The sequence below is a fragment of the Macaca thibetana genome, chromosome 1 (genome assembly GCF_024542745.1).
Source record: "Macaca thibetana thibetana isolate TM-01 chromosome 1, ASM2454274v1, whole genome shotgun sequence".
Lineage (NCBI taxonomy): Eukaryota > Metazoa > Chordata > Mammalia > Primates > Cercopithecidae > Macaca > Macaca thibetana.
In genome coordinates, this window is record NC_065578.1 from 136,663,857 (window position 1) to 136,690,686 (window position 26,830).

At 45.3% G+C, this 26,830-nt stretch overlaps 1 protein-coding gene and 1 pseudogene across 1 annotated transcript in view; both read right to left on the minus strand.

Annotated features, from left to right (window-relative positions):
• The window catches only part of COQ8A (coenzyme Q8A), a 685,974-nt gene that overhangs the window by 523,967 nt on the left and 135,177 nt on the right, over positions 1 to 26,830 (minus strand). The window lies entirely within an intron of this gene.
• LOC126954364 (40S ribosomal protein S3a-like) lies at positions 18,515 to 19,298 on the minus strand (annotated as a pseudogene).

Here is a 26,830-nt window from a genome sequence, read left to right on the forward strand (position 1 = left end):
CTCCGTCCAAAATATATATATATAGTGTGTGTGTGTAAATATTCCTCCAATCTTTCAGTGTGGAGCTAGGGTACCTTCCTTGCTCATAGATCTGCAGTGTGGAGTTAAGAGTCCTCTTTCTCATGGGAAGCAGACCTACTATTTATCCCTGAGGATTTCCAGTCTCTGCTTCTTTTAAGTAAAGGGAGATGGTGAAACCAAGGGCTAACTTGATTGGGTCTGCAGAACTTAAAACTTGCCTCCTTTGATTTTAGTCACTTGCTTTTAGTTTATTTTAAAACCTATATAATTAAAAGTCATGTAGCTAAACAATATATATCTAAACCCCCGCTAGCTTCCTTATAGATAACATCTCTGACATATGTGTCACCACAGTAATTAAGTTGTTTCTCTGAAACTTGGGGTCAGCTCTTGTCCAGTTCAAACCAGCTAAGACCACTGACCCTTCAGCTGGGCCTGTGTGAGTGCCCGGTGGGTGACCTTTTAACACCAGAAGACCAAAACCCCACCCTCAGACCATGCTCATCATGCCATTTGTGAACATGCAACCTATGAAGAGCCACAAAGCCTGACTGAGCTTACGGAGGTCACCAATTACCTCTGTTTTCCTTACCCCCATCACCATTTTTGATGCCTAAGAGGGCCTAGGTGCTCCATCCCATAAATATCCCTAAAAACCCATCTTTGGGGAGATGGATTTGAGACATGTTCTCCCACCTCCTTGCTTGGATGCTGTATTAGTCAGGGTTCTCCAGAGGGACAGAGTTAACAGGATAGATGTATATATGAAGAGGAGTTTATTAAGGAGATTGACTCACACAATCATAAAGTGAAGTCCCATAGCAAGCCATCTGCAAGCTGAGGAGCAAGAAAGCCAGCAGTGGCCCAGCCCAAGTTCCAAAGCCTCAAAAGTAGGGAAGCCTTCAATCTGTAGCTGAAGGCCCAAGAGCCCCTGGAAAACTCTGGTGTAAGTCCAAGAGTCCAAAGGCCAAAGAACCTGGGATCTGATGTTCAAGAGCAGGAAGCATCCAGTCCAGGAGAAAGATGAAGCCCAGGAGACTCAGCAAGCCAGCTCATTTCACCTTCTTTCCACTTTTTCTAGCTGTGCTGGCAGCCAATTGGATGGTCCCCACCCACATTGAAGATGGGTCTTTTTCTCCCAGTCCACGAACTCAAATGTTAATCTCCTCTGGTAACACCCAGAAACACCCAGATATACCCAGAAACAATACTTTGCATCCTTCAATCCAGTAAGTTGACACTTTAATATTAACCATCACAGATGACTTGTGAATAAACCCTTTCTCTGCTGCAAAACTCACAGTCTCAGTGATTGGCACGCTGAGCAACGAGCGAAATAAGCCCTGTTCGCTATCAATGGTGAAGACACTTGTGAGGCAATCCCAGTTCAGAAGCCTAGTTTTTCAATATCTTTTCCTCAATATTTTAAATTCTCTCATCCACATCTAATTTGTCTGTGTGTGTGATTTGACTTGCCTTTATTAAATCCTCTGAAAGCTTTTAGGTTAGTTTTCCAAGAAAAATGTTTGCACTCAGGTTATACATATTAATTAAATTAAATTATGTAAGTGTAGTAACAAGTCCAACTGGCATAATCAGGTTTGGGAACAATGAATTCTTGGTAAAAAATAATTCATATCAACTATGGAAGCAAAAGCATGCCAGGTCTAGTAGGCTGTGGGCAGTTATCCTTTACAGAGGGTCTGGGAGTGAAGGTCAGTTAGGTGACTGTGCTAAGCAGAGGTTGAGTGAAAGGGCCTCTACCAAACATTTGCCTTGAACATGTTAAACAAAAACTCCTGTAAGCCAGCCATGGTGGCACGGCCTATAGTCCCAGCTGCTCTGGAGGCTGAGATGGGAGAATCGCTTAAGCCAGCAGTTAGAGGCTGCAGTGAGCTCTGATTATACCACCGCACTCCAGCCCGGAAGACAGAGCAAGACGCTGTCTCTAGGAGTAAATTTAAAAATTAAAAATTTAAAAACTCCTATAGAAGACATCATTTTTTACTAAGCTCCTGCACTTGCCCCAACAGATCAGACTAAAAATCAAAATAGAGTCACCTATGCTAAAGTTCCATGTCACCAAGCCTAAACTAAGTTGTCATCTAACCTTTCAACAAGTGAGGAGAGAGAGAGAACAGCCAATTTCCCAAACAGGCCAGTTTCAATCTTCAGTGGGCAAAACAAAGTTCCCTCTGCGCTAGTCCTTAACCTGAAGTAACCTGGTATTAACCAGACCGTTCTTTCTCTATTGTTCTGTCTGGCTCTGCCTCTCTTACAACGAAAATAACTTGAAATGGCCAATCCACTTTTTGTTCTCTGTTTCTGCTTCCTTCAGTCCTTCTTCTGTCCATAAAAACCAACCCCCTCTGCTCAACTCATTGGGGCATTTATTCTATTTATGGATTCTACAATCGCAAATAAAGCCAGCTGAGATCTTTAAACTTTGCTGTAATGTTGCCTTTTGACAAAAGCACACCTGAAGCAGTTGTTGGGCCCAGCCAGCAGCTGGTGAAGCAGCGCCTGGGACTGTGTTTATGTGGCTGAGGGTTGCTGACTGCAGAGGATGAGGTCAGGCGGCCAGAGCCACTGGGGGAAAGTGAGACAGGTTCCATTCCAAGCTGCCACTCAAGCATCTGGAAGCCCATTGGCAGCTCCTGAGATGATCAAAACCAAATGGCTGAGGGCTTGTCTTTTATCTTTGCAAACGTACCTTAACCATGGAAGAAAAAGTCACTGACTCCCCATCACTCGGCAAAAGAATCTGCCCTGCTCAACTCACTGTGTTAGACGGAGGAAAAAAGAGCCCTCTTCCATGGCAGCCCTGGCAGGGCCCCCTACAGACCTTACATTAAAGCTCTTCTTGGTTAGTTAGGTTCTTGAGCCCAGAGCTGTGGCTCCCTGCCCATCAGGCTGGATTGCACATGCAAAGAGCCTTCTACCAGAAGACCTAGACTGAACTGCCAGCCCCATCCCCGCTGAGCCAGGGGCACTGAGTTGGTCCCTTCTCTCTGCGAACTAGCTGTCTTGTTTACATGGGAGGAGTTATCCTTCACCCAGGGAGTCTTTGGGTGATCACATGCATCTCAACAGTAGTAAGCATCTGCCCTGGGCTGAGGTTAGCTGGGGTATCTTCCTGTCTCAAACTAAAGGATCAGCAGGAACTTCAGTTTTACTCCAAGGAAAACAATTTAGTACATTATTATTATACTTATGCCAACACAGGTTGAAATCCCTATGAGTATTTAAGACAACAGCAGACTTTAGAGAGATTTGAAACCTGCACACAAGCCACACTGGGCAATACTACCGGAGAGCAAAATCACCATCCTCTGCCATCCTGTGCCTGGGCTACTAGGGACTGCTCCTGGGGAATGGCTGAAAAAACAGAATTATGTTAAAATGCTTTGTAGACTGTGCAGTGCTAGACAAATAGAGGAGATTATTTTTATTTATATTCGCATTATTGTGTTAACCTTGGGTTCCCAGCTAGATGGGAAATTCTTGAGAACAGAAACAATGTCTTGGTCGGGTGTGGTTGGCTCATGCCTGTAATCCCAGCATTTTGGGAGACCGAGGCAGGAGGTTCACTTGAGCCTAGGAGTTTGAGACTAACCTGGACAACACAATGAGACCCCATCTCTAAATAAAAAATAAAAAATAAAAACCAACCTTAATTAGCCGGTTGTGATGGCGTGCGCCTGTGGTCCCATGAACCCAGGAGATCGAGGCTGCAGTGAGCTGTGAAGCCATGATTACGCCACTGCACTCCAGCCTGGGTGACAGGGCAAGACCTTGTCTCAAAAAAAAAAAAAAAAAAAAGGAAAGAAAAGAAAAGAAACAATGTCCTTCTTGGGGCTTGCTTTCTCCCTTTTCTTCCTTCCCAGACCTGCACTGAACATACCACAGCTGCTCCATAAATACAGGGGTCCTGAGGACAATGAGGAGACTCTCAGTGTTAACTCAAAGACATCTGGATTTGAATGAATCTCTCGACTGAAATGGATGAGGGAAATCCTCACAGAGGCCCCCTCCTCTAAGCCCCAGAGAGCCTGTAATTGCCAGCGGAATCTGCCATTCTCTGTGACAGGCCCTGAGACTAACCATGAGGTTTCCCGTACTGCAGAAGGAATCTGAGGAGGTACCCAGAAAGTCTAGACAAGCCCTGGGAGATGGGGACAGAGGGTAAGAGAGAGGCCAAGTCAATCTGCAGAAAGAGAAGGAAAAGGTGACCTCCAAAGGTAGGCTTGGTTCTTGGGGTGGAGGCTGTGTGTGGTGCACGCGCATGTGTGTGGCAGGGGGTAGCGCATGTGTGTGCCCTGGAGGGCAGCTGTTGGGGGTAAGGAATGAGGGATGTGTCTCAGCAGCGGGTCAGTGGAGGATACATGTGGCCCTCTTACTCTATCCATAGCAGGCGCACAGTTGGTACGTTCAACACCTCCATGAAGGCACTGCAGCTGGCTGGGTGCAGTGGTTCACCCATGTAATCCCAGCACTTTGGGAGGCCAAGGCAGGTGGATCACCTGAGGTCAGGAATTCAAGACCAGCCTGGTCAACATGGCCAAAAATTGGCCGGGCATGGTGGCACATGCCTGTAGTCCCAGGTACTTGGAAGACTGAGGCAGGAGAATCACTTGAACCTGGGAGGCAGAGGTTGCAGTGAGCCAAGATTGCACCACTAAACTCCAGCCTGGGCAACAGAATGAGACTCTGTCTAAAAAAATTAAATAAATAAATAAATAAATATTTAAAAAAGAAGAACACAAAAGAGAAAAGAAAAAAGGGGGAGTAAGATGTCGCTGGGCCAGAGGAGGGTAGCAGTTTTGGGGTGAACATGGCATTCCAGAGAGTATCAGGCGACTGGAATTAGAAAGTGAAACGGGAGTGACTAGAGATACAGCTGGGAATTAGAAATTGGATCCTCCTACATGTTCTTCAGAAGATTCAAAGCTGAAAATTATTCGTCAATTATTTACTCTGTTTCTGTAAGTGTGTCTTCAGATGCGACCCAGCTCCAAGTCAGAACTGTGGGGGTCGAGGATTCTACAGGGTTGCCTTGGGTGAGTGGCTTTTATTTGTATTGATTAATTTATATCTGCCACTTTGCAAAAAAGTGACTTGAGGTGAGGCAAGAACATTTAATCTCTCTGAATCTTTTTCTTCCTCTGACAAATTGGGCTCCTGACACCAGATGAGAGGTGTCCAGGTGTCATGGTAACCAGGTGTGAGGCTGTGGAAATTACATAAGAACACGTGCGAAGCACCAGCACAGTGCCTGGGACCCAGTAAACCTCCAGAATTGCTGGCCCTTCCCCAAAACAACTTGCCATTGTTCCCAGCACAAACAAATGATAAAGGCTTGAGGTGATGTATGTGCTAAGTACCCTGATCTGATCATTACACATTGTATGCATGTATCAAAATATCACACTGTACCTCATCAATATGTACAATTATTATGTATCAACTAAAATTATAATAAAAGAAAGAAAAAATTGAAAACAACTCAAATCTCCTTAAATTGCTGAATGGATCAACTGTGGGTTTAAAAAACTCCCAAAACTTGTCATCTAGTGGAATCCTGTGACTGTTTAAAATGAGATAATAGGGTAGAGGTTCCCTAAAATTAGAAGCCCTCTGTACATACAAATTGTTATTGCTGTCTTCACTATTATCTTAAAGTGCTTTGCAGACATGAAGTTGACAAAGGAAATGTAATAACAGCTTGTCCAAGAACTTCAAGTATTCTTATGCATTACCCAAAGCTCTCTAACATCTGGGGAAAAGGGTTGGAGAGGAAAGGGAGGCAGTTTTAGTCTTTATCCCTTAAAGATGCTGTCAAAGAAAGGAATGACTCATTGTGTCTACTTCTACCTGAAACACTCAGGCTCATAACAGAAAGGCCAGCCCCATTCTGGCCCAGTACCATTCTGATGGTACTGGGGCTTCAGCCCACATATTTGGACTCCTAAGTAAGAGCTTTTTTCACCATTCAGCACAGCCTAACAAGCAGGGCACCAGAGCTGTACAGACCAGGCTGTAACCATAGCCACACGCGTGCACATGCACTCTCACACACACACTCTCACACACACACTCACACACACACACTCACACACACAGACTCACACACACACACACACACTCTCACACACACACACACACGAGCCTTATTGCCCATTTGGCCTGGGGCCTCCCCTGCCAGGGCTGCTCTGCCAAATGGGGAAGCAGAACAGAACACGGATAGGCCTTTACTAACCCAACACTGAAATTTTAGGAGAAAACATCCCAGCCCAGCCGATGGCCCAGTTGTAGCTGACCAGTGACAGAAACCACTACAGCCCCTTGGGCAGACCACAGAGGTACCCACCCTTAATCACCCTCTCCCCTCCCTGCCAGCCTCTGCTCCTGAGAAACTCTTGATCTCATTTAAGACTTTTCCGGCCGGGCGCGGTGGCTCAAGCCTGTAATCCCAGCACTCTGGGAGGCCGAGGCGGGCGGATCACGAGGTCAGGAGATCGAGACCATCCTGGTTAACACGGTGAAACCCCGTCTCTACTAAAAAAAATACAAAAAACTAGCCGGGCGAGGTGGCGGGCGCCTGTATTCCCAGCTATTCGGGAGGCTGAGGCAGGAGAAAGGCGTAAACCCGGGAGGCGGAGCTTGCAGAGAGCTGAGATCCGGCCACTGCACTCCAGCCCGGGCGACAGAGCGAGACTCCGTCTCAAAAAAAAAAAAAAAAAAAAAAAAAAAAAAAGACTTTTCCCCAGGGTCAAAGACATGTGTGAAATGAGGTCTTGAGTTCATTTGTACCTGATTTGCATATGACTAGCATAATTCTGCACAGGCTTTGAGACAGTCACTTCTATCTCTTCCCCACCCACCCTCGAATCCTGCCCTTCCTCCTGGACCAGGAAACGCCTGCTTTTGTCCCCATGTGCCTGACAGCCTCTTTTGTGATCCCTGTGCATGAATCCCAGCCATCACCCAGCAAGTACAGCCTCATCTGAACCTGTCACTGTCTGTCTCCCAGTGCACTTGCCTCCCTAGCCACCTACTTTCAAAAATGAAAAAAAACAGAAAAAAAAAAAAACTACCTGCTTTCAAAAATGCCCTTAAATAATTCTTTGCTTTCTTCATCGGTTTCTTCAATACCTTCTACTTGAACTTGCTCATCTGGCTTTCCCTTAGGAGCCTGACAGGGCCCAGAGTCAGGGCCTGGCCCAGGCCTGTCTCATCAGTATTCCAATCGGGTGCTCCTGTGCCCACCGTCAGCAGTGAGTATGCAGGGGTGGGCAGGTGGGCAGTCCTGCCCCGGCCCCTTGTCCTCTCTTCCCCTGCAGCCCAAGGTCTTGGCTGACATCGTCATTGTTCTGGTGGGCCCTGCACAGCTAGCCTCACATGGTAATAGGCACTCAGCCCCCAGAATAGATACATCATTTAGCAAAACATGAGGCAGGAGCCTCACAACCCTTACCCTGAATGATTTAAGGACATAAGAAGAAAGATATGTCTTGGCTTGTTAAGCTGCCAACACTCAGCCAGAGGCCCTGTGCTGGGCTGGAGCGGAGAGCTCTAGGGAACAATCTGCTCTTGTCAAATTATAAATTACATATCCCCCTCCCCCGGCCCAGGCCCTGCTTCCTGGGCTTCAAAGAGCCCCAGAAGTGCTGGCTCTAGATCCCCTGGAGAGGCTTCAGAGAGGATCACCAGGATTGTTCAAATGAGACGATGGGTGTGAGGCTGCTGTAAAAGAAAAGGCACCCCGCACAGGCAAACTGCTAGCATTAGGATTATTATGACTATTATGAAAGTAAAATGTTCCGCAAGCTTAAAAGCTAACAAGGGAGAAGTAAAAATAGCCAGTCCAACAAGCCCTGAAGTATGCTATCCTCTTTTCTAAGTCCTAATACTATTAAAAACAGAAAAGGGGTTCTACAGTGCCAAAATCTATAAACCTCTTTCCTTCCACAGTGTGCTGTCTGTAATTTGCTCCAGGTAAGAGTGTGAGCTAATGGGGTACAGTGCAGGGAAGTGTTGCTAAAGCACCCAGGGAGACTCCCCCAAGCCAGCCCACCCTGAGCCCCTGTCTGAGAGCAGGGCTTGACCAAGTCCAGAAGGCTATTATCTGCTATTCAGAAACTTCCTTCAGCAACAAAGAGCTTTCTGTAAAAGACTGCCCACTGGAAATGGGAGTTCTCCCTCTCTCTTTGTTGAGTGTTGGGTGATGAGTTTTTTTTTTTTTTTTTTTTTTTTTGAGACGGAGTCTCACTCTGTCACCCAGGCTGGAGTGCAGTGGCCGGATCTCAGCTCACTGCAAGCTCCGCCTCCCGGGTTCACGCCATTCTCCTGCCTCAGCCTCCCGAGTAGCTGGGACTACAGGCGCCTGCCACCTCGCCCGGCTAAGTTTTTGTATTTTTAGTAGAGACGGGGTTTCACTGTGTTACCCAGGATGGTCTCGATCTCCTGACCTCGTGATCCGCCCGTCTCGGCCTCCCAAAGTGCTGGGATTACAGGCTTGAGCCACCGCGCCCGGCCGGTGATGAGGTTTAGATGGCTCAGTGATTTGGTTGAGCCATCACCACCACCTGACTGCGACCATGGCCCAGCTCCTGCCCGTCAGTGCCTCAGTGCCCTCAGATCTGAAATGATGGCCCCTTTACCCGGCTCTCAGGCCTGGAGAGAAAGCCAAATGGGACAGATATCCTAAATGCCTCCATCTCTTCTGAGCAACATCTGCGAAGAGTAATAAAAACTGTGGGGCTGGTGTGCCGTGGTTCATGCCGGTAATCCCAGCACTTCGGGAGGCCAAGGTGGGAGAACTGAGGCCAAGAGTTCAAGACCAGCTCGGCCAACGTAACAAGTCTTCATCTCTACAAAATGCTTTTTAAATTAGTCAGACACTGTAGCATTCCTATAACTCCAGCTACTTGAGAGGCTGAGGCAGGAGGACTGCTTAAGCCTGAGAGTTGGAGGCTGCAGTGAGTTATGATCATGCAGTACTACACTCTAGTCTGTGTGACACAGCAAGACCCTGCCTGTACAATAAAAACAAACAAACAAACAAACAACTGTAGGAGGTACAGACCTTCATTATCCAGGTGTGTGAAAGCAGGTGGGGAAGTCGAGCTTTGCCCTCAGCCCCCAGGAACACTGGGGGAAATAAATGACCTTGAACTTGGCGTTGCTGGGCATCCTGCGCAGGGAGCATGTGGACTCTAGGGTAGTGCTGAGGGTGAACTAGCTGGCCCCTACCTAACAGCCTTTGTTCTCCCCAGGGAGTGCTGATGAAGTTCAAAGATCCTCCTCTTTACTCCCTCACTTGACCAAGTGGATGTAGCATGGGGACCCAACTGGGAGTTGTCAAAGCAGAGGGGCCTGATACAGGTGAACCTTCAGGAGCCCTGGCTACAATCGCTGGCTTTGACATAGTAATTAGTGGAGCCCAGCAAAAGGCAGGCTTTTCAAATGACTGTACTTACATTTGTTACAGGATTGTTCAACATAACAAAGATGTCCAGTATAAAATTATCTAAATGAACTCTTTTTATTTAAAATGCACACACATTCCTTTGAGGAATGAAAGTGAAAGGTCACTCAGAACCTTAACTTCCAGGTGGGTGTCTGCAAGGGTTCCTTTTCGTCACTTGTAACGCAGCTGTTCTCCCTACCCCACAGCTATGTAGGCTAACCTGTGCATCAGATCCGGTACGAAGACTTTCTTCAGAGAGTGTCCAGAACCTTCAGGTGTTAAGTTAGCTAATTTAGCAGAAGGATGGCATGCATCTTGCAGTGACAGCAAGTGCCACCAAGCTATGACAGTTGTGCATTCTTATACCCTGTGGTGGGACTCCCTCTCTGAGATTGGTGTCTCTAGGGGTCCTGCTGTTCACACGCTTGCTATGATGGGTTGTAGTTGAAGTAGCAAAGTTAATTACAATGATCCTAGATTTGATCATTGTGCATGCTGGCTCTGTCACCCCCACACATCTGGTGGTGGGTTTTGCAGACATGCAAATTAGGCCACCCTAATATATTGATGTGGCTAAGATGAGCTGCCCTTCCTTAGGATGCAGATAGCTCTCATGGGTTGGTATTGTCAACTGAAGAATATTGAGGTTCATACGTTTAGAAAGGAGAGCCTTATTTCTCATAAAGGGCTGTAGCCTGCAGGGTAGTCATTTTGACAGATTGGGAAGGATAGCCTCCAGTCAGAAGCCAGAAACAGATACTCCAAGGGAGGGGCAGAGGGGTCAGGAATTTATGCTGAGCAGGGTGGCTGGTTATACATATTCAGTAAGCTAGAGGAGGAGTCATGAATATTTATGAAAGGAGAAAACGTGCTCTTGCACAGTTGAGCTTCATGCTCTCTCATAGGACCAATGTACCAAAAAATGGCTGTGTTAGCATGATCTGGGGGTGGAGTATTCTACCCTCTGACATCAAAAGGTGAAGCAGAGGACATGAAGACCCTCACTGAGCATTCTCTGTAGACTGGCCAGGACCACTCTGTGGTTGGTGGTCTCTTATCAGGCAAAAAAAGAGGGGCAACATCAGGTGGTTGGTTGATATCAGTGTGGAATCTTTCAAAAGGGCTGGTTTCTTTTCAGCCCTCAGGAGAAAGCCTAATGGCGATTAACAAGGGAAGGAGTATAACAAGGTGTTGAGTCCCCCATTCCATCATGGCTGAGAACTCAGTGAAAACTCTGGGGTTCCTTGGCCAAGAGGAGGTCCCTTCAGTCGGTTGAGGGGCTTAGGATTTTATTTCTCAGCTTTGTGTCATAGTTCTTATTTTTCCTCTACACAAATATACTTTAGTGTCCCTTAGAACAGAACCAAACCTCTAAGAGCAATGCCATGTCTCTCGGTGCTTTTCAAACTCCCCCTTCTCAATAAGCCCCTTCACGAGTGGGGAATAAACCAGACCCTAATCAGATAGTCCCCCAGCCAAACACAGAGCTTGTAAACATATGGAGTGCAGGGACCATGTCTGGCCTCCTACATCACTAGCATGAGATCTTGCACAGGCAACTGCACAGGGACTCAAATGATCTGGAGGATAATGGCAGAACATGTCCTCTAGCAGAATCCTATATGGTCTGGGTAAAGGCTGGCCCAAAATGGACCAATCATTGTACCTCATCCTCCTGCTATAGTGATTGGTTTAGAAAAAGACATGTGACCTAATTATAGCCAATCATAGGCTTCTCTGGAATTAATTTATAAACATTGGGTAAAACTAAGACTTGTTCTCTTTCAACTGGAGTTGTCAAGCCAGGAGAATGTGAGTCCAGGTAGCAGCCATAGTGCCTGCATACAAGCAGGGGTGGGATAGGCCAGATGGAAAGAGGGAAAGGACACCTTGAGAACCTTATCTGAGCAACTGAATCTAGCTGTGCCTAAAGTAACAACAGCCCTGTTAAATAAGCAAATGGAAATTATATTTCTAAAGGAATTAGTGTGGTTTTTCTGTCAAACCCAGAAGTTCTGATAATGTGATGGTTGTATATTCATGCTATTTCCATATTTTCTCATGTTCACACAGGCAATTAATAATAAATGCTCATTTACTTACTAAGCAAAAGTGGAACACAGTAGCTCACATTTTTCTATACCCACAGTTGCCCTCACAAGGTAGCTAAGCTCATTCAAATGGGTCCAGGCCATAGGACAGAGTTCCAAGGACTGTAGTTTATACCAGCTTCCACACCACCTCCCCACTTTGCAACATGCCCCTAGAAAATGTCCAAATGTCTCTTGCAAAGTCTTCTTACCTGCTAATTTATTAATTGCCACCTTGGCCAACCAGGTTTGTATAGATTAAAACAAAGGAAACAGGCCCAGTGCCGCGGCTCATGCCAACACTTTGAGAAACAAGGCAGGTGAATTGCTTGAGCCCAGGAGTTTGAAACCAGCCTAGGCAACGTGGTGAAACCTTGTCTCTACAAAAAACACAAAAATTAGCTGGGTGTGGTGGCACGCACCTATAGGCCCAGTTACTTGGGAGGCTGAGGTGGGAGGATCACTTGAGCCCAGGAGGTTGAGGCTGCAGTGAGTGGAGATCACTGCACTCCAGCCTGGGCAATAGAGCAAGACCCTGTCCCTCTGCTCCAAAAAAAAAAAAAGAAAAAGAAAAGAAAAAGAGGAAACAGTTTTTAGAATGAGCCCACCCAGCTTGTTGTCACTTTGTTACAGTCACAGAGAACCTCATGCCAACAGTCGCAATCATGGTAATAGCATGCATTTATACTTCTTTAGATATGCTAAGGCATGTTACTTCCTCTGTCTAGTTATTTAGTTCAGGAGATTCACATGTCCTCAATTCACCAGGGGCAATCTGGCCACAAACTGATTTAACCAAAATTCCAAAGAAATTGCTTAAGGAACTAAAAGGACTAGTTATTAACTTAGAATAAGAAATATGACATTTCATATCTAATTGACCAGGGGGTTAGAGAATTGACTTTGGTCAGTCTGAATATTGTCTCCACAGTAAGAAAATCTACTGTAGAAATTTAATTACGAAGACCATTGGGTAAATATGAAACAAGATGAATGATCTTGGATAATCATGTTGCTTATTTTCATCAAGCTGGAAAAATGAGATGAATCATGCTTGTCTGGTGGTCAGATAGCCATTTCTGCAAGTCAGAGCACCCTCTCCAACAGGGCTACAGACTTCTTAAGAAATTCTTGCATATTCACACAACAGGTCCCTTCTCTACCTCCTTCTCTGTATATTCAAGTTGCTGCCATCATTCAAGGCTGATTTTAACAAAAGATGCAGAAGAAGGTGTCAACCTGAAATAATCAAAAGGATCAGAATCCCTTTTTTTTTCATTCTGTCACCCATGCTGGAGTGCAGTGGTGAAATCATAGCTGCTTGCAGCCTTGACCTCCTGGGCTAGGCCTCCCAAGTAGCTAGGACTACAAGCGTGCACCACCACATTTGGCTAATTTTTAATTTTTTTTAGGGACAGGATCTCACTATGTTGCCCAGGCCGGTCATGAACTCCTGGCCTCAAATGATCCTCCCACCTCAGCCTTTGAAAATGTTGGGAATACAGGCATGAGCCACCCCATCTGGCCTTAGACTCCAATTTTAAAGAGTTTATTCAGGGGGAAAACTGGAAATGGCTCTTCATGAGACACAGACTCCAGAGAAATGGAGTCACTGTTTCAAATTTAAAAGTTACATGGTTGCTTACATAGGCAGAAAACAAATAAATTTAACAGGATTACATTTTCTATTCAAGGCTGGTTTATGAATTACAACAATTTAATTAGTTACAGTCTGTTTTCTTTTCCCTACATCTTGTTTTCATTTCTTTTCCAATTTAAAAGGGTATGTTTAACATGCCATTTTAAGACAATATGATAGCCATGAAGATTATGTAAGAAAGTGACATTTGGCCAGATGTCTTCTGCTAAAGAAGCAGAAAGGCTAGAGAAGAGAAGACACAGACAGAGGACACATGGAAAGGAAGGCAACTTGCTGTGTGACCCCAGGGCAGAACTAACACCTAGAAAAGCTCCCAAGTTTTCCTCTCCTTGCCTCCATCTCCCAGATCACCACCCAGCACTCTGGCTGGGAAAAGCGGTTTCTTTGTGATTGATGCTCAGCAGACAAAGTTATTGACTCACATAGTGATACATAGGTAATAAAAATAGATTCTAGAGCAAGTCTGATACCAGCTCCCGGCCTATGACTTCCCGGCATCAAAAGAAAGAAATTTAGTTGAGCAAGGAGGTTCTTAGAGTGAGAGAGTGACTGAGTGCAGTGACTCAAGCCTGTAATCCCAACAGTTTGGGAAGTCGAGGTCAGGAGTTTGAGACCAACCTGGGCAGCATAATGAGACCCCCTTCTCTAAAAAAAAAAAAAAAAAAAAATTAAAAATAAAGAGTAAGAGAGAAAGCAAGTGTGTTTATTCTTCAGTGGGGAGAGGCATTTTACCAAAGATGAGGGCAGTGGGTAAAGTAGATTCTGTAGCCCTGGGAATAGCCTTAGGCTAGTGTGGACTCCCAAATTAGCAGAGCAGAAGCAACAACCTCTCATCCGTTCCACCCTCCCCTGCCAGATTGTGAGCTCTCAGGGCCCCTCAGAGCTCCTGGGCCAAACCCAGTCAATGAGTGCATCAGCATTTTCAGGCTACCAGAACTCAGCCTCGCCAGACCAAAGAAAGTACAATATTGGTTTTGGGCAGGGCATGGTAACTCATGCCTATAATCTCAGCACTTTGGGAGGCCGAGACAGGACGGATCACCCAGGCCCAGGAGTATGAGACCAGCCTGAGCAACTTAGTAAGACCCAATCTCTAAAACAAACGAACAAACAAAACCCCACAAAACTTTGGTTTTGGTGTTTGTTCTTGTTTTATAATTTTTATTTATTTATTTCTAAATTTATTTTAACTTATTTTTTAATTGACACATAATGATTGTACTTATTTATGAGGTACATAGTATGTTCTTGTCTTTTATTTTTTATTTTTTATTTTTTTATTATACTTTAAGTTCTAGGGTAAATGTGCACAACGTGCAGGTTTGTTACATACGTATCCATGTGCCATGTTGGTGTGCTGCACCCGTTAACTCGTCATTTACATTAGGTATATCTCCTAATGCTGTCCCTCCCCGCCTCAACCCCACGACAGGTCCCAGTGTGTGATGTTCCCCACCCTGTGTCCAAGTGTTCTCATTGTTCAATTCTCACCTGTGAGTGAGAACACGCGGTGTTTGGTTTTCTGTCCTTGTGATAGTTTGCTCAGAATGATGGTTTCCAGCTTCATCCATGTCCCTACAAAGGACATGAACTCATCCTTTTTGATGGCTGCATAGTATTCCATGGTGTATATGTGCCACATTTTCTTAATCCAGTCTGTCACTGATGGACATTTGTGTTGGTTCCAAGTCTTTGCTATTGTGAATAGTGCCGCATAAAGGCTATAGTGAAAAGTGAAAAGTGCTGCATAAAGCGCTGCATAAAATTTTTAAAAGTATCCTTTTTCCCCTTTATTTTACCTTTTAAAAATTAATTATTTATTGTTTTAACTTAAAAGTATACAGATTCCATTTTTTTTCTAAATTCAAAGCAAAGAAAATTGGGGGAAAAAGTCAATCCTACCACCTGCTAACAACGAGGAATGACTATAACAAGAATCGGGTAAAGCCTTAAAACGTCTTACAACAACTGAGGAACACAAAGGAAGGCTGGAACAAAGGGAATAAATATACCATGTTTTTGAAGAGGAAGACTTAACATAATAAAAACTTCAGTTCTCCATAATTTAATTTTTTTAAGTGATGCAGTCTATTAAAAACACCATTCTTTTAACCAGACAAACTGATTATAAAGTTTATGAAAAAATGAACATGAATACCTAGGAAAATACTGATAAAGAAGATGAGGAACAAGGCCTACCAGATACTAAAACATATTCCAAAATTTCAATAATTAAAACAGCTTGGAGTCTGGCACAGTGTCTCATGCCTGTAATCCCAGCACTTTGGGAGGCCAAGACAGGCAGATCACTTGAGGTCAGGAGTTCAAGACCAGCCTGGCCAACATAGTGAAACCCCGTCTCTACCCAAAATACCCAAAATTAGCCAGGCGTGGTAGCAGAAACCTGTAGTCCCAGCTACTCAGGAGGCTGAGGCAGGAGAATCACTTGAATCCAGGAGGCGGAGGTTGCAGTGAGCTGAGATCATGCCACTGCACTCCAGCCTGGGCAACAGTGCAAGACTCCGTTTCAATAAATAAATAAATGCATACATGCATGCATAAAACAGCTTGAAGAAAAAGACTAATGGAATAGAAAAGAAAATTTTAAATGGACACTCCAATAGAGAAATTTTGTGTATAATAAAAGAGACCTTTCAAATCAATGGAGAAGAGGAACTTGTCAGTAACGGAACTGGGAAACACACCCACGCCTGAAGGGTAGAGCAGTAACAGCCACAGGACAAGCTCGGACTAATGGTAGAAAAGAGATAGAAGGAAGAAATGGATAACTCCCCCTCCTTTCCTCCCTGTGTGGCCAAAGAACTGTTTGGAAGCCTCCTGCCATTTCTTGTGAAGCCTGGCCAGCTGCCTTGCATGTGCCTTCCTGCCTCCCCTTCTTTATCCCCTTGTACTCTCTCTTGCTTCACTGTAATTGCATCTCTCTATTGCTTTGCTTTAAGATCTGTTCTCTGGCTGGGCATGGTGGCTCACGCGTGTAATCCCAGCACTTTGGGAGGCTGAGGTGGGTGGATAACCTGAGCTCAGGAGTTAAGAGACCAGCCTGGCCAACATGTGAAATCCCATCTCTACCAAAAATACAAAAACTAGCCTGGCGTGGTGTCGTGCGCCTGTAATCTAGCTACTTGGGAGACTGAGGCAGGAGAATCACTTGAACCCAGGAGGTGGAGGTTGCAGTGAGCTGAGATCACACCACTGCACTCCAGCCTAGGTGACAGAGTAAGACTCTGTGTCAAAAAAAAAAAAAAAAAAAAAAAAAATCTGTTCTCTAGGTAATCTGGGCTAAGACATAAGAGAAGACATGATAGAATAAAGCCTGATAGAATTTCTTTGAATCTTGGAGTAAGGAAGACCCTTGGAACTATAACTCAAAAATTCAGGAGCCACAGAAGATTGATAAGTTCAAATACATAAAAATTAAAACCTCTGCATGGCGAAAAACATCAATAAGCTAAGTCAAAGGTGAGCAAGCAACTGGGGAAAATAATTGCAATTCCTATCTCAGACAAAGGGTTAACATTTCTAATGTCTAAAGGCTTCCTAGAAATCAGTAAGACAAAGACTAACAACTCAACAGAAATAGAGGCAAAGGATATGAATAGACAGTTCACAGAAAGGAAAATACAAACAGCTCCTAAGCATGTGAAAAGATGCTCAACTTCATACATCACAAAAGAAGGCAAATTAAAACTTCACTGAGAGTTCTATAAGGAACTCCCATAACCCAGTATTACAAAGGCAAATAAGTCAATACAAAATGGGGAAGAGATTTGAAAAGACACTCCACAGAAGATTAGGAACAGAGCTGGGTGCAGTGGCTCACGTCTGTCATCCCAGCACTTTGGGAGGTTAAGATGGGAGAATCACTTGAGGCCAGGAGTCCGAGACCAGTCTGGGCAATGTAGCAAGACTCTGTCTCTACGAAAAATTTAAAAATTAGCCAGGCATGGTGGCTTTCACCTGTAGTTCTAGCTACTTAGGAGGCTGAAGTGGGAGGATCATTTGAGCCCAGAAATTCGAGGCTGCAGTGAGCTATGATTGCACCAGTCTCTGCACTCCAGCCTGTAAGAGAGACCTTGTCTCATAAAGAAAACAAACAAACAAGCAAAAGATTAGGAATAGCCAATAAGTACTTGAAAATATGTTCAACATCATTAATTATCAGGGAAATGCAAATTAAATATATGATTAGGTACCAACCACATATCTTCTACAATGAGCAAAATATAAAATAATAACAATATCAAGTATTGATAAGGATATGTGACTATTGAACTTTTGCACTTTGCTGATGGGAGGATAAAATGATACAACCACTTTGGAAAGCAGATGGCTAGTTTTGTATCAAGTTAAACATATATTATATTGTATTATTCAGAAATTTCACTTCTTGGAAATTACTGAAGACACATGAAAGCATATAAACACAAAAATATTTGTACATGATTATTCATAACTGATTTATCCATAATAGTCCCAAGCTGGAAATTATATATCCATCAAATTTGTATTTTTTAAAAAATATAAAAATTATCTGGGCAGGGTGGTGCACTCCTGTAGTCCCAGTTACTCGGGAGGCTGAGGCAGGAGAGTCACCTGAATCCAGGAGGCAGAAGTTGCAGTGAGCTGAGATCACGTCACTGCACTCCAGCCTGAAAGACAGCAAGACTCCATCTCAAAAAATAAAATAAAATAAAATAAAAAAAAAAGTATACATATTCAATTTTTTTTTTCTAAATTTAAGCAAGGAAAATTGGGGAAAAAGCCAAACCTGCCACCTGCTAACAACTAGTAATGACTATAACAAGAATTGGGTAAAGCTTTAAAACACACTGAGGAACACAAAGGAAGGCACAAAGGGAATAAATATACCATGTTTTTGAAGAGGAAGACTCAACATAATAAAAACTTCAGTTCCCCATAACTTACTTGATAAAGGTGATGCAGTCTATTACCAACACCATTTTTTTAACCAGACAAGCTGATTATAAAGTTTATATGAAAAAAATGAACATCAATATATGAATGAAAAACAAACCCAAAAGGTGTGGCATATTTGAATATTCAATGCAATACTACTCTGCAATAAAATGGGTGAATCTCAAAAACATGCTGAACAAAAGAAGCTGGTCAGAAAAGAGTACACATTATCTGATTCCATTTCTGTGAATTCTGAAACAGGCAAAACTAATTTTTTTTCACAGATAAGACTTTTTTATTTGCCACTATTGTAAGTCCTAACTTTAAACAGATTCAAGGACTGGGTGGTTCATATCCATCAGCTCGTTCAGCTTTAGCACCTGTCTCATCCCCAGTGGCTTTTCCAGAACTGCTACCTTCACCATGAAGCTCCATGAGTTTTCCCAATTCAAACTTGGGCTTCTTCAGCACTTTTACTTTGCTAATGAAGACATCATGGAGAGGATAAATAGATTGGCAAGCCTTTTCTTTGTCTTTTCCAGTGCTGTCTAGAATCAATTTACTGACCACTTCTTTGAGGTCATTTGTCTGCACCTCTCAGGTCATGATTTCCATCATCTTCTTCTGGATTTGGCGAACCTGTTGATGCTGAGCATAAGAGGTCTTCCATATCTGATTGTTGTGTTTCTTAGTAAAACCAACTCAGAACAGATGAAGCAAGTAACTGTCGGTAGTCTTGACATCGACGTGAGCTTCAATCATTGTCTGCCATTTTTTGACCATGGAGCACATTTTGTCACGGGTCAGATCCATGCCACGGAAGTTTGTCAGGCAGTTTTTGCCTTGAACATCTTCAGTAATCAGCTGAATTTTCTATATACAACATCATCATTCTGCAAATCAGCAAGACTCACTTCAAACACATGACCCTTGAGGCCATCTGATACATTTGGGTTCCTTCAGTCCTGGTGACTAGCATCTCTCCAAGATTTCTTATAGTGAACATAGCAGGTGCTTTCACATCATACCAATCTTTCTTAGAAAATGGATCAACCACTTTCTTCCTGGCCCCCTGTTTGCCACCTTTCTTAAGGCGCTTGTTCTTGCCAATGGCCATGGTGCTGCTCAGAGAGCCAAAAGGGCTCAGACAGCCAAAAGCAAAACTAATTTACAGTGATAAAAATCACAGTAGTGGTTTCTTCGGACAGGACATGGAGGGTGTTGATTGAGCAGGGGCACAAGTTAATCTTTTGGGGTGATGGAAATGTTCTATACCTTGATTGATTCAAAACTCTTTGAACTGTATAACTAAAATGAGTCCATTCTATTGTATTAAAATCATAGTCCAATAAGGATGATGTTAAAACCACACTGAGATAACCTTCACCTATCAGATTGACAAAATTCCAAAAATTTGATAACATGCTCTGTCAGCAAAGCTGTGGGAAAAGGCACTCTTAAATACTCCCCGTGGTGGTATAAATTAGTGCAACAGTTATAGAGGGCAATTTGCCAAATCAGTCAATATCACAACCACGTACGTCCTTTGACTTAGCAATTACACTTTTGGGAGTTTATCCTACAGAAATACTTACCTATATGCAAAATAATGTATGCACAAGTTTTTTTGGTGCAACATCATTTGGATTAGCAAAAATTTGAAAACAAACTCAAGGCCCATTAACAGGAGACAATTTTTTTTAAATTGTGGTATTATCATGCCGTTTCACAAAGGTCAACTTTTCAAGAATATGAGGATTTTTTTGTACTGAGCCCTGGAATCAACTCACCTAGAGTCTGATTAGCTCTAGAATTTCTTCTTTTTTTTTTTTTTTTTTTTTTTTTTTTTTTTTTGAGACAGGGTCTTGTTCTGTCACCCAGGCACAATCATGGAGTAAGGTGGGGCACAATCATGGTTCACTGCAACATCTACCTCCTGGGCTCCAGCGATCCTCATGCCTCAGCCTCCTGAGTAGCTAGGACTACAGGCACATGCTGCCATGCCCAGATAATTTTGTTTTGTTTTTTTTAAGTAGAGATGGGGTCAAGTTCTGTTACCCAGGCTTGGACTTTTCCGTTACATGAAATAAGATCAAATATTTTTAAGTCATTTTGGGTTGAGATTTTCATTTTGAGCAATTGGAAAATCCTAATTAAGTCAGTTGAATTAGAGGATTTTCATGAATATGTCTCTTTAGTCCTCTCTTTTCCTTGGACTGAGACATGGTCCATGAAGAGCAGAACCAGTGAAAATCCAAATCACAAACCTCATACTGGGCTCAGAATCCCTCTCCTCCTTGGACATCCAGGGACAACCAGGAAACCATTCCTGGGAGTAGCTCCAACTCACAGGCAATTGGACACTTGGTGGGTCAGTACTGGCATCATAGCCAAACCCTGGCGGCCCAGCAGCCAATGTGCTTAAGCCATGACTTTAGACTTGTGACATAGAAAGGGCAAAGGCTTTGGAGTTCTGACCTGCATTTAAATCTTATTTCTGTCATTTACTGATTTTAGACCTCCAGCAGCTTGTTTAGCCTCCTTAACCCTCAATTTCTAATCTGTAAAATGGAAGAAATAAATTGACCTCAAAGAGTTTCTCCATGCATTCATTCCTCCCTGAGTGTTTTTGGGCACTGCCCACATGCCAGTGTCCTAGGCACTAGGATATATCAGCGAAAATCAAATGAGTCTTAGAAGGGAGTGTGCGTTCAATCAATGCCAGCTTCCTTCCTCTCCATTTATGTCAGTTGTAACCTCCTAGAGGTCAGGAAGCCAGGTCTGGGGAAGTCCAGGCTCCTGCTGACCCGTTGCCCCAAACTGGCAGAGGGAGGACCCCTAGGATGTGTAGACCTGCACACCAGAACACATCAGTACCTGGGACCAGGGGTGGTAGGCTGGCCAGCTGCCACCATGGCCCGCTCTAAGACACCATGGGGTGCCCATGCCAGACCCTGGCTCTTCCTGCCTGGGCCCAGACTTCTGCTGGAAAGGCTGGTGGCTGCAATCTTGGGATGGGCTGAGAACAGTGAGGCTGAGAGCCCACAGGCCAGAGGCAAGGGCTGTGAGGCCCAGGCGCCAAGACCCCTCACATGCTCCACTGTCCCATTAGACTTCACTTACAAAAGCACAGATCCAGTCAGTCACCATGGCTCATGCCTATAATCGCAGCACTTTGGGAGGCTAAAGCAGGAGGATCATTGAGACCAGCCTGAGCAACATGGCAAGACCATGTCTCAACAAAAAGTTTAGAAATTAGCCAGGCAGGCCGATAGTCCCAGTCACTCGGGAGGGAAGGTGGGAGGATTGCTTGGGCCCAGGAATTCAAGGCTGCTAGTCATGATCTCACCACTGCACTCCAGCCTGGGCAACAGAGTGAGACTCTGTCTCAAAAAGCACAGATTCAAAGTTTCAATCATGGAGAATTTCAAGGACAGCAACCACAGAGCATTAAACCTCAAGTGTGGGGCCTTGTGCAATGCGCTCACCCAGGAAGCAGGCCCTAATAATTTGGGGATATAATTATAGCCTCTCAGAAAATGCTTGTTAATTAATCTAAGCTTCTTGGTGAATTTAAAGCAACTGGAGATCTTTATGGACATCTGTTAGTTTTACTGGACTGAGATAGTGCTTCTCCAAGTATGGTTTCATCTGCCCCCTTCTGTTAAAAGGCAGATCCCTGCACCCCACCCCAGACCTTCTTAATCAGAATCTATGGGAGTGAGGGCTGTGAATTTCATTTGTACACCTCATGATCCTTCTAGGCTTTAAAGATTGAGAACAAGCAAAGCATGGTGGCTCACGCCTGTAATCCCAGGTCTTCAGGAAGCTGAGGTGGGAAGATTGCTTGAGCCCGGGAGGTCAAGGCTGCAATGAGCCATAATTACGCCACTGCACTCCAGCCTGGGCAACAGAGTTAGACATGAGACCCTGTCTCTTTTTTTCTTTCTTTTTTTTTTTTAAATTAATGAATTTATTTATTTAGAGACAGGATCTCAACCTGTCACCCAGGCTGGAGTGCAGTGTGTGATCATAGCTCACTATAACCTGGAACTCCTAGAGACCCCCGTCTCTTTAAACAATTATAAATAAGAATAAGATTGAGAACCACTAGAATCAGGCAACACGTGTAGAAAGCATGGGGTTTCAGGATGAACTTCCCCTTTCCTGTCCCCATTCTGCCATGACTTCATTGGCAGCGACCCTTCTGCTTCATGGAGGTGACGCCTGACCAGCTTGGCTAGCAGGGGTTCTGTGAAGGGCACAGGAGATCACATAGGTGGAGGCACTGACCCCATGTCTGTGGACACACACGGCTCCACTCAGGAGCCTCCGTGCCGGAGCCAGCATGACATGGCCCCTCGACCCGTCTCACATGCTGTGAATGCAGGTCCCAGGCCTTGGTTCTTTATCCCCAAGTCTTCACTTAAAGTATTATTTCAGCTCTATCCTTCATTTCCCCCTCCTCCCATAATCTCCTTGTGTAGTGCTGGACATGCTCAGCAGCACACAGGAGGGCTGATGGGGATCCCAGGTGGAGACCCAGACACTGAGCATGGGGTCAGGATGAGCGGCGTGCCTGGACCCTCTGCTAGGTCTCAGCCCATCAAGGCACCTAAGAACCCATGGCAAGAAGGCAAAGGGCTGGTCCTGACCCTCTGTCCACCATGAGGATACTCAGAATAGTCTTTCTCCGTATCTCAGACCCCTCAGAAGCCGGAGGAGAAGGGGGAGGAAAGAATGAGCACAGAAGCTCCCCAGAGAAATGCTTCACTGCCCACTGTAATTCTTCTCAGTGGATGTTTCCTTGGATTCTACGAAAGCCTGTTTGCATCTAACAGACTAGGGCAAATCAATAAGGAAAGCTGGTATTCCCGGGGCACTGCCTATAAAGAAGGGAGTGCGGCTGCTCCTACAGACTCTCCAGCAACAGCTCTGAAGCCTGGTGCCACCCTTCAGCCTCCCAACTAGAGAATGGAGGTCTCTGGCCTCTCCTTTCCTGCCACTGCAAACAGGCTCCGTCCTGTCGGCGCACCTAGGGCCTGAGGTTTGGTCAGCTCCCCATGATGGAGTCTGGGCTACCCCTGTCACTCCGAAGGAGAAGTCATTTTCAGTTCCCCTCGCCTCATCTGCCTGTGGACAAATGATGCAACCCCCTCTAGGGGTTTCCCCCAGGCTCAGGGACCCATGTTTCTCCTTGCTACAAGTCCAATGCAACAGACAATGCCACAGCTCTGTCCTCAGCTCTGCCTGTCCCCTCGGGAAGGAAGACACAGAGCCTTGAGGCTCACTCACCTCTCACTCCCAGCACCCCAGCCCAGAGGAAGATGTTGGGCCAAGTTCACCCTATGAGCCCAGAGAAATTCCCCTCCCTCCAGAGGTAAGCCAGCAGCCCCAAAACAAAGACTGGATGTCCCTCCATAGGAATAACCTAATTTGACCTCCATCCTCGAACAGTGCTGTCTCCAGCAGGGGCCTTGCCTTCATGAGTGTGGTGGAGTCTGGAGCCTGAAGCTGCCCGCCAAGCTTCCAGCTAATTGGAAATTGATGACGACCTCTGCATGAGGCTCTGCTGGAAGCTTGTGGGATTTGGATCCTCAAGCAGGGCTGTGTGTCCAGTTGCCCAAACCGGGAACAACACTAAACATACCTTGTAGTCCCCCACCATGATCCCTGTGCAATTCCAGCTTGTGCAGGGCAGCATAACATTCTTAACCAGGAGGTATGGACAGCCCACTTACTTCCCTTCATAGTTGGATTTAAATGTTTTACTTTCATAAATATATATATTATATATATGAAAGTATATATATATATATATTTTATATATATATATATTTTTAACTCTTAAATATGGTCCAATCAAAGTAGTGACTTAATTTAACAATTAGCCAATCCAAACTTAGGCATATATGCCATGAAATTCTTTGTTTGCTTGTTTTTTTTTTTAATATTTTTTTGGCCGGGTGCAGTGGCTCATTCCTATAATCCCAGTACTTTTCAAGGCCAAGGTGGGAGGATCACTTGAGCTCAGGAGTTCAAGAACAGCCAGCAAGACCTCACTTCTACTTAAAAAAAAAAAAAAAAAAAAAAAAAAAAATCAGCCAGGCCTAGTGGCACATGGTCTGTAGTCCCAGCTACTTGGGAGACTGAGATGGGAGGATTGCTTAAGCCTGGGAGATCAAGGCTGCTGTAAGCTGTGATTGTGCCACTGCCCTCCAGCCTGGGTGACAGAGCCAGACACTGTCTCAAAAAAATAAAAAATAAAAAGTTTTATTGAGGTAGAATTAGCAAATAAAAGCCACATATGTTTAAAGTGTATTGTAGAATATTAACATATATATTTGGGGAGTAAAAGTGCAGGTTTCTTACTTGCATATATGGCATAGTGGTAAAGTCTAGGGTTTTAGTGAACCCATCACAATGGTGAACATTGTACCTAATAGGTAATTTTTCAGTCCTTACCCCCTTCCTACCCTCCCACCTTTTGGAGTCTCCAGTGTTTATTATTCCATTTTGTATGCCCACATGTACCCATTGCTTAGCTCTCAAATACTCCATGAAACTTTTTTTTTCTTTTTTGAGATGGAGTGTTGCTCTGTTGCCCAGGCTGGAGTGCAGTGGTGCAATCTCAGCTCACTGCAACCTCTGCCTCCTGGGTTCAAGCAATTCTTCCTGCCCTAGCCTCCCAAGTAGCTGGGATTATAGGCGCCCACCACCGTGATCGTCTAATTTTTGTAACCATGAAACTTTAAGAGTGCCATGCACCGGCCACCTAACTGAGCAGCTGGTCTATCAGTGACTTCACAGAACTCTCTGCCACCAGGATGCAATTCTTGTTCATGCTGGGGTTACCACTGCCTGCTGAGGGCCTTCCAGAACCAGAACCAAGCTGCCCTTAGGGTGTTACAATGAAGCTCCTGGACTGCAACGGTGTGTTTGGGCATCTGATTGTCTGGTGAGTGGAAAAGGCTTGGCTCAGCACCTTGCCGTGACCACCAAGGGCATAGATGATGAACTGCCAGCCAAGGCACCATCTATGGTCAAGGAACAGAGCCAGCACTGCCCCAGGGCACCCATCCCAAGGTCACCATGTCTCGCCAGCTCTCTTACCACACTGCCTGGCAGAGTCTGCAGACAGGACAGCCATGTGGAACAGATCTATGGCCAGTAGCTGACTCCCCGATGACAATTCCTGAATAAAGGCCCCAGATACTTGCTGACAGAGAAAGACAGGCATGCTGTAATGACGTGTCCCAGTGAGTGCAAATGTGCCACCGCCACCTTCTGCTCTCCCTGTGCCCTGTGGGGATCCCCAGGCCTCTATCATGAGGCCATGATTCCTCAAGGTCAACACATCAGCACTGAGCCGCCAGTTTCTGGTGCATGGGTGTCAGGCTAAGGAGCTGATCCCATCTGACCATGTCCCAGTCCTCTGCTCAAAGCCAGGGCTTCTGTTAGGGGAGTTCCTCAGCAGTGCATTAAACAAGAGTAGTTTGTGAGTTCCCAGGAGCCCCTGCCTCTGGAAGTCTATTGGCCTGTGTCCTAGGGCTGGGGAGGCAGGATCTTTGTTCCTCAGGAAAGAAACTTTTGGCCGGGCGCGGTGGCTCAAGCCTGTAATCCCAGCACTTTGGGAGGCCGAGACGGGCGGATCACGAGGTCAGGAGATCGAGACCATCCTGGCTAATATGGTGAAACCCCGTCTCTACTAAAAATACAAAAAACTAGCCGGGCGAGGTGGTGGGCGCCTGTAGTCCCAGCTACTCGGGAGGCTGAGGCAGGAGAATGGCGTAAACCCGGGAGGCGGAGCTTGCAGTGAGCTGAGATCCGGCCACTGCACTCCAGCCTGGGCGACAAAGCGAGACTCCGTCTCAAAAAAAAAAAAAAAAAAAAAAAAAAAAAAGAAACAAACTTTTAGCTCAGGCCCCGAATGACTGCAGAGAATAGACAGGCTGCCTGGCAAGAAGGGCGGCATTCCAGACATCCACTTTTTTTTTGAGATGGGTCTCGTTCTATGGCCCAGCCTGGTCTAGAACTCCTGGACTCAAGTGATCCCCCTGCCTCAGCACCCCATGTAGCGGGGACTACAGGTGAGCACCACCAGGCCTGGCCAATTTTTGTATTTTTCATAGAGATGGGGTCTCATATGTTGCCTGGGCTGGTCTCGAACTCCAGGGCTCAAGCAATCCCTCTGCCTCAGCCTCCCAAAGTGCTGAGAGCCACCATACTCAGCCCAGATACCCTACTCTTAATTGGCTAACAGCACATTGTCCACCTGGAGAGGTGACTGTGCCCAGTTAATCCATCCCCCAAGCAGTGGGCACACTGGCGGCTGCCTGCCTGGGCCTTCCTCCCTGTCCCAGACATGTATCATCCATCCCAGCCTTCCAAAGAGGTGACTCAAGGGAGGGAGGACCCTTTTGGCTCGCTATGACATGTGGCCCCAGCACACTTCCTTCGCTCCTCTCTCCTCCGACCCCTGTGGCTTCTCTCAGTGAGACAACCTCTCACTGCCTCTCCTCTTCCCCACACCCTCTCCCCAGCTCCCTTCTCTCTAGGGGCTCAGCGTCTGTCTGCCTTGGCTCTTGGCTGAATGATTGAATGCTTTAATTTATTTGCCAGGAGATGTCTTTACAGCTCTGCCCTCAG